This window comes from Hypanus sabinus, chromosome 17 (genome assembly GCF_030144855.1).
Source record: "Hypanus sabinus isolate sHypSab1 chromosome 17, sHypSab1.hap1, whole genome shotgun sequence".
Classification (NCBI taxonomy): domain Eukaryota; kingdom Metazoa; phylum Chordata; class Chondrichthyes; order Myliobatiformes; family Dasyatidae; genus Hypanus; species Hypanus sabinus.
Window position 1 is genome coordinate 57,325,476 of NC_082722.1, and position 8,975 is coordinate 57,334,450.

The following is an 8,975-nucleotide window of genomic DNA, read 5'->3' on the forward strand; positions in this document are numbered from 1 at the left end:
TTTGGGTGATGTGTAACCGGAGGTTGAGAGCATAAAACTAGGGTCATTTCACGTTTGTGTGGCACACATCCAGTGTTGCTTGTCAGCAAGGAGATATTTTTCCCAATCCTCCTTAAGTCCCCATGCGTAACAGTGTCCAAGTGGTTTCCGTTTTCTGTGAGTATGTGGTTCACGTTTTTTGTGCACTGCACTGCACTGCACTGCACTGAAACCTCTTTCAACAGGGTAGGAGGATGGGAATGCAATGAAGAGCAGTTTGGCTCTGCTCCAAAGACCAGAAAACTTCGTATGACATTGTAGCCACGTACCACAAAAACCAAAGTTTTTGAAAAACATTTTTGCTTCTTCATCATTCAGAATTTCGATAATTTCTTCTTGCAAGCTCTCTTCCTGTTCTTCTACCTTCCAAAGAAATGTCTGGAATTTCCAAATCGTTCAAATCCTTGAATCGATTCTGAAAATCCTTTTTTCAGTGACTGTAGGTGTAAGTAGTACTCTCTTACAAATCACCATCTATGAGCAGGAGTGCCATAATCCCTACACAGGGAAACTATGAGAACATTCTTCTCCCAATGTTTTACTTATATAGTTCCAGTTTTCTGATAAGAGTGGACACTGCACTTTGGCCTGGATTTAATTGAAATTCTCACCATGCAGTTTCATATTTAGAATATTCATTTTGAGATACAGATCAACTAGGTATGCCACATCTTAATGTAAAAGTTCAATCTTGTTTCCCCAAGCTCTTGTTGACTTTGAGCAAAAGTTCAACCACAGAACCAATAAGACCACAATCAAGGTCATTTTTAGCTTTTCTGGTAAATGATGCGAGTGTACAATGCTTTTCAAATGCTTATTTCATCTTCTGAAACTGAGTAATACCATAAGTAGCCTTTTCAGGGTGTCTTTTACAGAAATTTTCTAGCAATCGATGGTTTCATGGTTTCATTAGACAGTACAGTTTTACAATTAAGACACATGGGTTGTTGTTGATCTGATGGGAATGGAATAAAACCATACTCAAGGTATGATACATTGTAATGACACACTTTCTGTTTCTCAGCAGGATTCAAACTCAAGGCTTCATCGCTTTTAGACTCATAGAGATCGCGCCATATGTATTTATCCTTCATTAACGGGGATAAATTAAAATTAAAAAAATAACACAAACTATCGGATGTTGACAACAGCAACATTTGAACAATAGTAGCGGCTTGCAAAGGAATGGCTAGGCAAAGATGAAGATGATCACAACAGCAGAAATTATGTAGCCAAGGATTCAGATTGAAAGCTGAACGTCAGTTGGGATAGAGCTGCTGTTTGACAAGCTATATTTACACTACTCCAGTTAGCGTGATTGACCAATCACATAAGGTCTCATAATCCCCGAAGATGGTTCTTGACTGCACGTATGAAGCTGAGGTCTCTTTAAACACCTCAAGAGTCCTCGGGGTCAGCAGGTTCACTGATCGGCTCTGTTTCACCATTTGGTTCTAGCCACTGCAGTATTGTTGTGCGACCTGTTTTCCGTAGATCTGTAGAGAAAGTTGAGAGGGTGTACTTGTCTCACCAACTGTTAAACAGCATGGACTAGCTCTGTGCTGTGAGGGAAGGGGAAGTGTTGGGCATCCTGGTTGCTAATTTGTGCATTCCCAACTATGTCTGTTTGGTTGGTAAGGTCAGATGAGATTGCTGAGGTCCAGATGCGTAATGGCGATGGATGTTCACAACCTGCAGAGCTATAGTTCTTCCTGAGTTCCAGTGTCGCCTCCATTTTTTTTTGGAAGGGCCTGCTCTACTAACAGTCAGTCAAATCTCATGCCTCAAGTTAGGATGCCACTTACTGCCCCCCACCCAGAATATAATGCCCCCTGACAATTTCTATTTCCCCTATTGCCCCCTTATGGCACGTAGCACCTACTTGGGGGAGCGCGGGCCCATTGGGAATTACTGGTTTGGATCTTCACTGGGTTTGCAACTTAGCCCTTCCAGGATATTGCAAAAACTTGACTTCCAGGACAGATAACTGGTAGAGTGGTTTTCGAACACTATTAGTCCTGCTGTGATTAGGTTTCAATGAGCCAGATACCAAGCCAAATCCAATGCACCTACAGCTCCCAAAAGAGGATATTGTGGAGTCTAGTTTGCCAAATGGATGGAAAGTTCATCCAAATGGATGGATGGAAGTTCAAATTGTCCATGTCTGTGCGGACGGGCATGAGTAGCAACTCTTGACAGAGGCCGTTGCTGTAATGGACAGAGGGTATTATGGGTGTTCACTGCTGTAGGCCTTTGCTGTCAATACCTGGACCATGTGAAAGGCATGTTGGCTGCATGGTGTGGACAGTCTCTTCCTGTTAAGCTGGAGCACTGTCTTCCTTTTATAGACAGAATGTATTTGGATACATTTTTTGGTGAGATGCATTAGCTGTTGCGATGGCAAAACACAACTGATTCCAGTTATAGACTCACCACTGTCTAAATCAGCTGCTGCCTCATGTACCGTTCCCTCTGCCAATGCAGCCTCGGCTTCATGCTCCTCCTTGAGCGCAGTTAATGTAGCTTCTACGCGTGCCCTCTCCATATCTATACGAGCTTTCTCTATTTGCAGCAAACGCTGCTCTCATTCTTTCTGCTTCAACACTGCCGTGAGTTTGTGCTGCAGCTATATTAATTGAGGTTTCATTCGAGCATTGCGAAGATGCGATCAATTAGCCACAAGTTTCGAGGTCTAGGCGATCAACGTTGCTTGGGTCAGAAGCCGACGTTATCATCTCCAGCGGTCAGCCAATAGTCCAGTCCAGGGGCCATGTCTTTGAAGACATCACTCACTCTGCTGCCGTTGCAGTGCGTATCTACGCAACTACGCAGTAAATTAAACAATTTCTCAATGATCACCCGAGACAGAAGCTTTCTTCTAGATTTTTAATGAGATCTCTACTTGTGAAAAGATAGTACTGTTTCAATGGCAAATAAAGGGAGGATGGAGATGAATGTCTCTTCACCCTGTGCTTCAGACTGAATAAAAATTAACCCATGCATGAAACTGTATAAAAACATAAAGGAAGTATTGTTCATACCAAATGATCTGTGCTTCCAGAGGCCAAGGCAAGCCACATTCTAAAGGGAGGATGAGGCAACCTTAGGTGACAAGAGAAGCCAAAGACAGCATAAAATCAGAACGCAATATTGTAAAGTTAGCAGAAAGCTCGAGGATTGGGAAGCTTTTTAAAAACCAATAAGTAAAAATGCAACAGGAGGAGAAAAGGTGGACTATGAATATAAAGTAGCCAATAAGATTAAAAAAAAGAGGATACCAGAAGTTTTTTTTTCCAGGTGTTTAAAGAATAAAAGACAGGTGATAGTGGATATCAGACCACGGGTAAATAACACTGGGGCAGTAATGGGGGACAAAGAAATGATAAATGAAGAGAATAACAATTTTGCATCAGTCTTCACTGTGGAGGACACCAACAATGTGCCAGAAATAAGAAAGACAGAAGTGAGTGTAGTAGCTATTAATTAGTTGAAGGTGCTTAGGAAGCTGGAAGATCTGAAGATGGGTAAGTCACTAAGACCTACGACTACACTCCAAGATTCTGAAGGAGGTAGCTGAAGAGATTGTGAAGGCATTAGTAGCGATCCTTCAAGAATCAGTAGAGTAAGGAATGGTTCCTGAGGAATGGAAAGTTGCAAGAGCTACTCTACTCTTTAAGAATGAAGGGAGATTAAAAACAAGAAAGTATAGACTTGACTTCAGTGATTTGTAAACTTTTATAGCAGTCCATTATAAAGAATGAGATTTGGGGTACTTGGAAAGATGTGATGAAATAGGCAAAGTTTCTTGAAAGGGAAATTTTGCCCGACCAATCCTTTGGAATTGCTTGAGGAAGTAATAGGCAGGCTAGATGAAGGGTAGTCAGTAGATGCCATTTATTTGGATTTTCTGAAGGTCTTTAACGAGGTGCTGCACATGAGGCAGCTTATCCAGATGAGAGCCCATAGTAATACAGGAATGATCCAAGCACGGATAGAAGATTGGCTAACTGGCAGAAGAGAAGGCAAAGAGAGGGAATAAAGGGGGAATTTTCTGATTAGTGGCATTCTACAGGGTTCACTCCTGAGTCCAGTACTTTAATGATCTGGATGATGGAATTGATGGCTTTGTGGCCAAGTTTGCCTTTTGATATGAAGATTGGTAGAGGATAGATGGTGTTTAGAAAGCAGAGAGTCTGCGAACAGGCTTAGACAGGTTGGAAGAATAGATGAAGTAGCAGATGGAATATAGCATGGGGATGTATAAGCTGTATACTTTGGTAGAAGGAATAAAGGTGTAGACAATTTTGTAAATGGGGAGTGAAATCAGAAATCAGAAATACAAAAGGGCTTGCGAGTTCTAATGTAGGATTCCTTTAAAGGTTAACTGGCAAGTTGAGTATTTGTAAAGAAGGCAAATGCAATATTGCATTCATTTCAAGAGTACTAGAATATAAAAGCAGAAGCGCAATGCTGAAATTATATAATGCATTTGACAGACAAAATTAGGAATATTGGTAACAGTTTTGGGCCTCATATCTAAGAAAAGATGTGCTGGTATTGGAGAAGGTACATAGGACATTCACAAGAATGATTCCAGGAATGAAAGGGTTAACACATGAGGACCTTTTGATCGTTCTGGCCCTGCACTCACTGGAGTTTTAAAGAATGAGGTAAGATCTTGATGAAACCTATTGGATATTGAAAGGCCTGAATAGAGTGGACTTGGAGAGGACGTTCCCTGTAGTAGGTGAGTCTAGGACCTGAGGCACAGCCTCAGAATAGAAGGACATCCCTTTGGGACATAGATGAGGAGGAATTTCTTTAGGCAGAGGGTGCTGAATCTATGGAATTCATTCCTGCAAATGGCAAGACAGTGAGCGTACAGTATTTAAAGTGGAAGTTGATTGATTCTTGATTAGTAAGAGTGACAAAAATTATGGGGAGAAGGCAGAAGAATGGTGTTGAGCAGGAAAAAATAAAGCAGATATGATTGAATGGCAGAGCAGATTTGGTGGTCCCAGTGGCAAATTTCTGCTCGTATGTCTTTTGATGTAAAAGTACTAAATGAGGAGGAAGAGGCAACCATGTAAAAAGCAGCACGCAGAAAAGATAGCCCTAATGAATTTGATAAATTATAAAGACACAGAAACAAAGTTCAAAGTAAATTTATTATCAAAGTACATATATGTCTCCATATACATCATATGTCATCATTTTCTTGTAGGCATACTCAGTAAATCTATAGAATAATAACCATAGCAGAAGCAATGAAAGATCATCCAACTTGGGCACTCAACCTCTTCAGAAGGATAAGTGATCAACAAGTCAAAATGTACTTTTATTTCTAAAAAAGCTGTTTCAGATAGTTCATACTTGGCTTGATTCAACAATAAGGAAAAAAATAGCAGAAAATAACCTGTACAATTTTTTTCAGAAAGAATGTAGCCTAAATGACATATGTTTCATTAATTTGCATTAGGAAAAGCAGATTCAAAAAGTTCACATGACAAATCATGGGACTAAGATTAGTCCTTATATTTTGTAATGGTTGCGCAATCTCTGATGGTAATATCCAGTTCTCAGAGTTTGGATATAAACTCAGAAGGCAAACAGGGCAATTATTCAAACATTTTGACCATAGTACTCACCTAACAATAGGGTAATTTGTGTACCTACCAGCTACGCTGAGAGCTGCATCGTTTATCTGGTTTCAACAGACACATACAAAACTGTAGCCTGCACAGTAAATCAACAGTGATGAGGCCCATTTTCAGCTGATTGGGAAAACAAATCTATTCAAACTTCAACAAAGAATGAAAGCTTGCTTTGTTTTCTCAAAACAATTAAATTTTCTACAGGCAAAAGTTTCAGCGTGCCTAATTCAGTCATGCCCAAGGCAGTTGTTCACATCCCACTATTCCCCCTTGCCATCCCTTTGCCTCCTCCCACTGCGTGAAAATTCTAATCCTAACAATTTTCTACTTAAAATATATGATTACTTACAGAGGATAAACACAATTTAGAATCCAGGAAGACCATAACAGAAACATTTGAGAAGGAAATGTCTGAACAGACGATGAATCAACCATGAATACAACCTCACAATATTTGCTCTATTTTTGAATACTATCTCACAATTTTTGCTTTCTTTTGCCACTGCTTATTTAATTTTTTATATTTATTTCTTATTGTAATCTACAGCTTTTTCTTAGTGTACCACTGCCACAAAACATCGAATTTAATGACATATGTCAGTGATATTATGCCTGATTCTGACTCCAGTTCTGAAGACTAGTCTTGAAATGTCTAAATATGACACTAAAGTACAGTAGAGAAATGCAATTCAAACACAATAACAATGGTTAAAAGAAACAGCTTTTGGAAAAAATAGTTACCCTCTTCAATAATTATCTAGTTTTAAGAATCCTGTGCCATGTAGTTTTCAAAATATTGCTCCGTTTTTTGAAAGCATTCTTCTTTTCAAATCTGGTTTTGTGAGATCCTGATTCATTAAGATAGGGAATTTATTTTTTTATCCATTCTTTAGACATGGACATGATCTTCGGACTTGAAGATGTCCTGGTGTCATTTCACTTAATTTCTCACTCTTAATCACCAAGCCCAGGAGAGACGCCACTAACTGGAATTGCTAATCCAGTGATGATTAAAAAGAAGTAATTTATATTGCTGGTGCACATTTTTGGAGCAATCAGATTGTTCCAACTCATCTCACATAAGTCATTTGCACAGTGACAGGGAAATCTTTCATGTAATTAAACCAGACTGAATTTGAATTGATAAGCTATCTCAAAGCACTTTGAAGGTAATTCATTACATTTCTTGAAGTATTATTGAAATGAATTAAGACATCAGAGAATACGTGCACAACGCTGGAAGAACTCAGCAGGTCAGGCAGCATCCGTGAGAAAAGAGTAGCCAACGTTTCGGGCCGAGACCCTTCATCAGGAATGGGGTGGGGAGGGGAAGAGAGGGCCGAAGCCCTCAGACATCAGTTAAGACATCAATTGGTCAGAAAGTGTAAAGGTATTCTAACTAAAATGGTTCCTAGGTTAAATTCTCCTGATGGTAATTTTATGATAACATAAAATGTTGAATTTCACTTGTATTTTCAAATATGACATTTAGCCCCTAGAGTCCAATGCATAATTAATGTCTCATCACAAAGATCAGCCACAGAGTTCCAGCTGGTCTTGGAAGCATCCCAACTCAAAAACCACAAGTTGAGAACATAGATTTGAACACTCAGAGGCAGATCTTCTGCAGACTTTGCAATTGCCAGCCCCATGTCCTAGAAAGTCCTGCTGCGTCTGTTCGAAAAGCACTCTCTTTCTCTGTTACACCAATGCAACCAAGGGTCTCTCTCAGCATGAGTGATCAGCTATGTTCATAGAATATCTTTGACAACCATTGAAGGTCAGTCCCAGACTTATTAACTGTCAAAGCTGTCAAGGAAGTTATGACCATAAAACATTGGAGTAGAATTAGACCATTCGGTCCATTGAGTCTGCTTGGAAATTAAATCCTTAAGAACATGTTTGACACTAAGAAACATTCCAAACTACTCATTAACTCATTACTTAGTTATTTATTTCTTGAGTAGTTTGCAACAAAGCTGTAATTGAAATTAAGACTATAAGACATTGCACCAGAATTAGGTCATTCAAATGTTCAAAACTAATCAAGACTTAACCAACAAAGCCGATTTAAACTTACCAAATTTCATTTTAAAATTGTTTAATTACTGTTCTAGCAAACTTTTTTTATTCCTGTTTATTTCATGACAATCAAATCAAATCAAATCAAATCAAGTTTACTTATTCAATCACACAGTTAGAGCTCTAGAAAATTACAAAGTTTCCATGAAAGAGCTTAAAATTGAAATTAGGAGAGCCAGAAGGGGCCATGAGAAGGACTTGGTAAACAAGATTAAGGAAAACCCCAAGGCATTCTACAAGAATGTGATGAGCAAGAGGATGAGCCATGTGGGAATAGGACCAATCAGGTGTGATAGTGGAAATGTATGCATGGAGTCGGAGCAGGTAGCGGAGGTACTTAATGAATACTTTGCTTCAGTATCCACCAGGGAAAAAGACCTTGGCAATTGTGGAGATGATTTACAGCAAACTGGAACGCTTGAGCATATAGACATTAAGAAAGAAGATGCACTGGAGCTTCTGAAAAGCATTAAGCTAGTTAAGTCACCGGGATTGGATGAGATATAACCCAGGGTACGGTGGGAAGCGAGGGAGGATATTTCTGAGCCTCTTGCAAAGACCTTTGCATCATCAATAGAGATGGGAGAAATACCAGAGGATTGGAGTGTTGAAAATGTTGTTCCCTTGTTCAAGAAAGGGAGTAGAGATAACCCAGGAAATTATAGACCAGTGAATCTGAAAGTAGAGCAGTGGATGTAGTGTATATGGATTTCAGTAAGGCATTTTATAAGGTTCCCCATGCAAAGTTCCTTCAAAAAGTAAGGAGGCATGGGATTCAAGGAGACCTTATTTTGTGGATCTAGAATTTCCTTCCCCGACATCCCATTGGCATCTTCCCCAACATTCTGACTGGCCCCCTTGACACTTCAGCCAGCTCTGCCGTCGACAACAGTCCAACTACTCTGTTCAACGAGCAGTTCACTGATGGAGTAGCCCTGCACTACCCTAAGTTCTTGGAGTAGAACCGCTGCGTGATTGTGAAGAACACATTTAACAAAAGATAAAGCACTTTTGGTTGGCCCCTGGGAGGCCGCTGCTTGGGAATGCGCCGCCATCTTACCGGAAAATGGGATTATGTTCAGGTCCACGCTGCTGGATCTTCAGAGAGTCTGTTAGCACAGCGCAAGGATAAAACACAGCTCAGTAGAAGATGTCACTTCCTGTTTCACTGGAAGTTGGCTCCTCTGCAGGGATTTATGT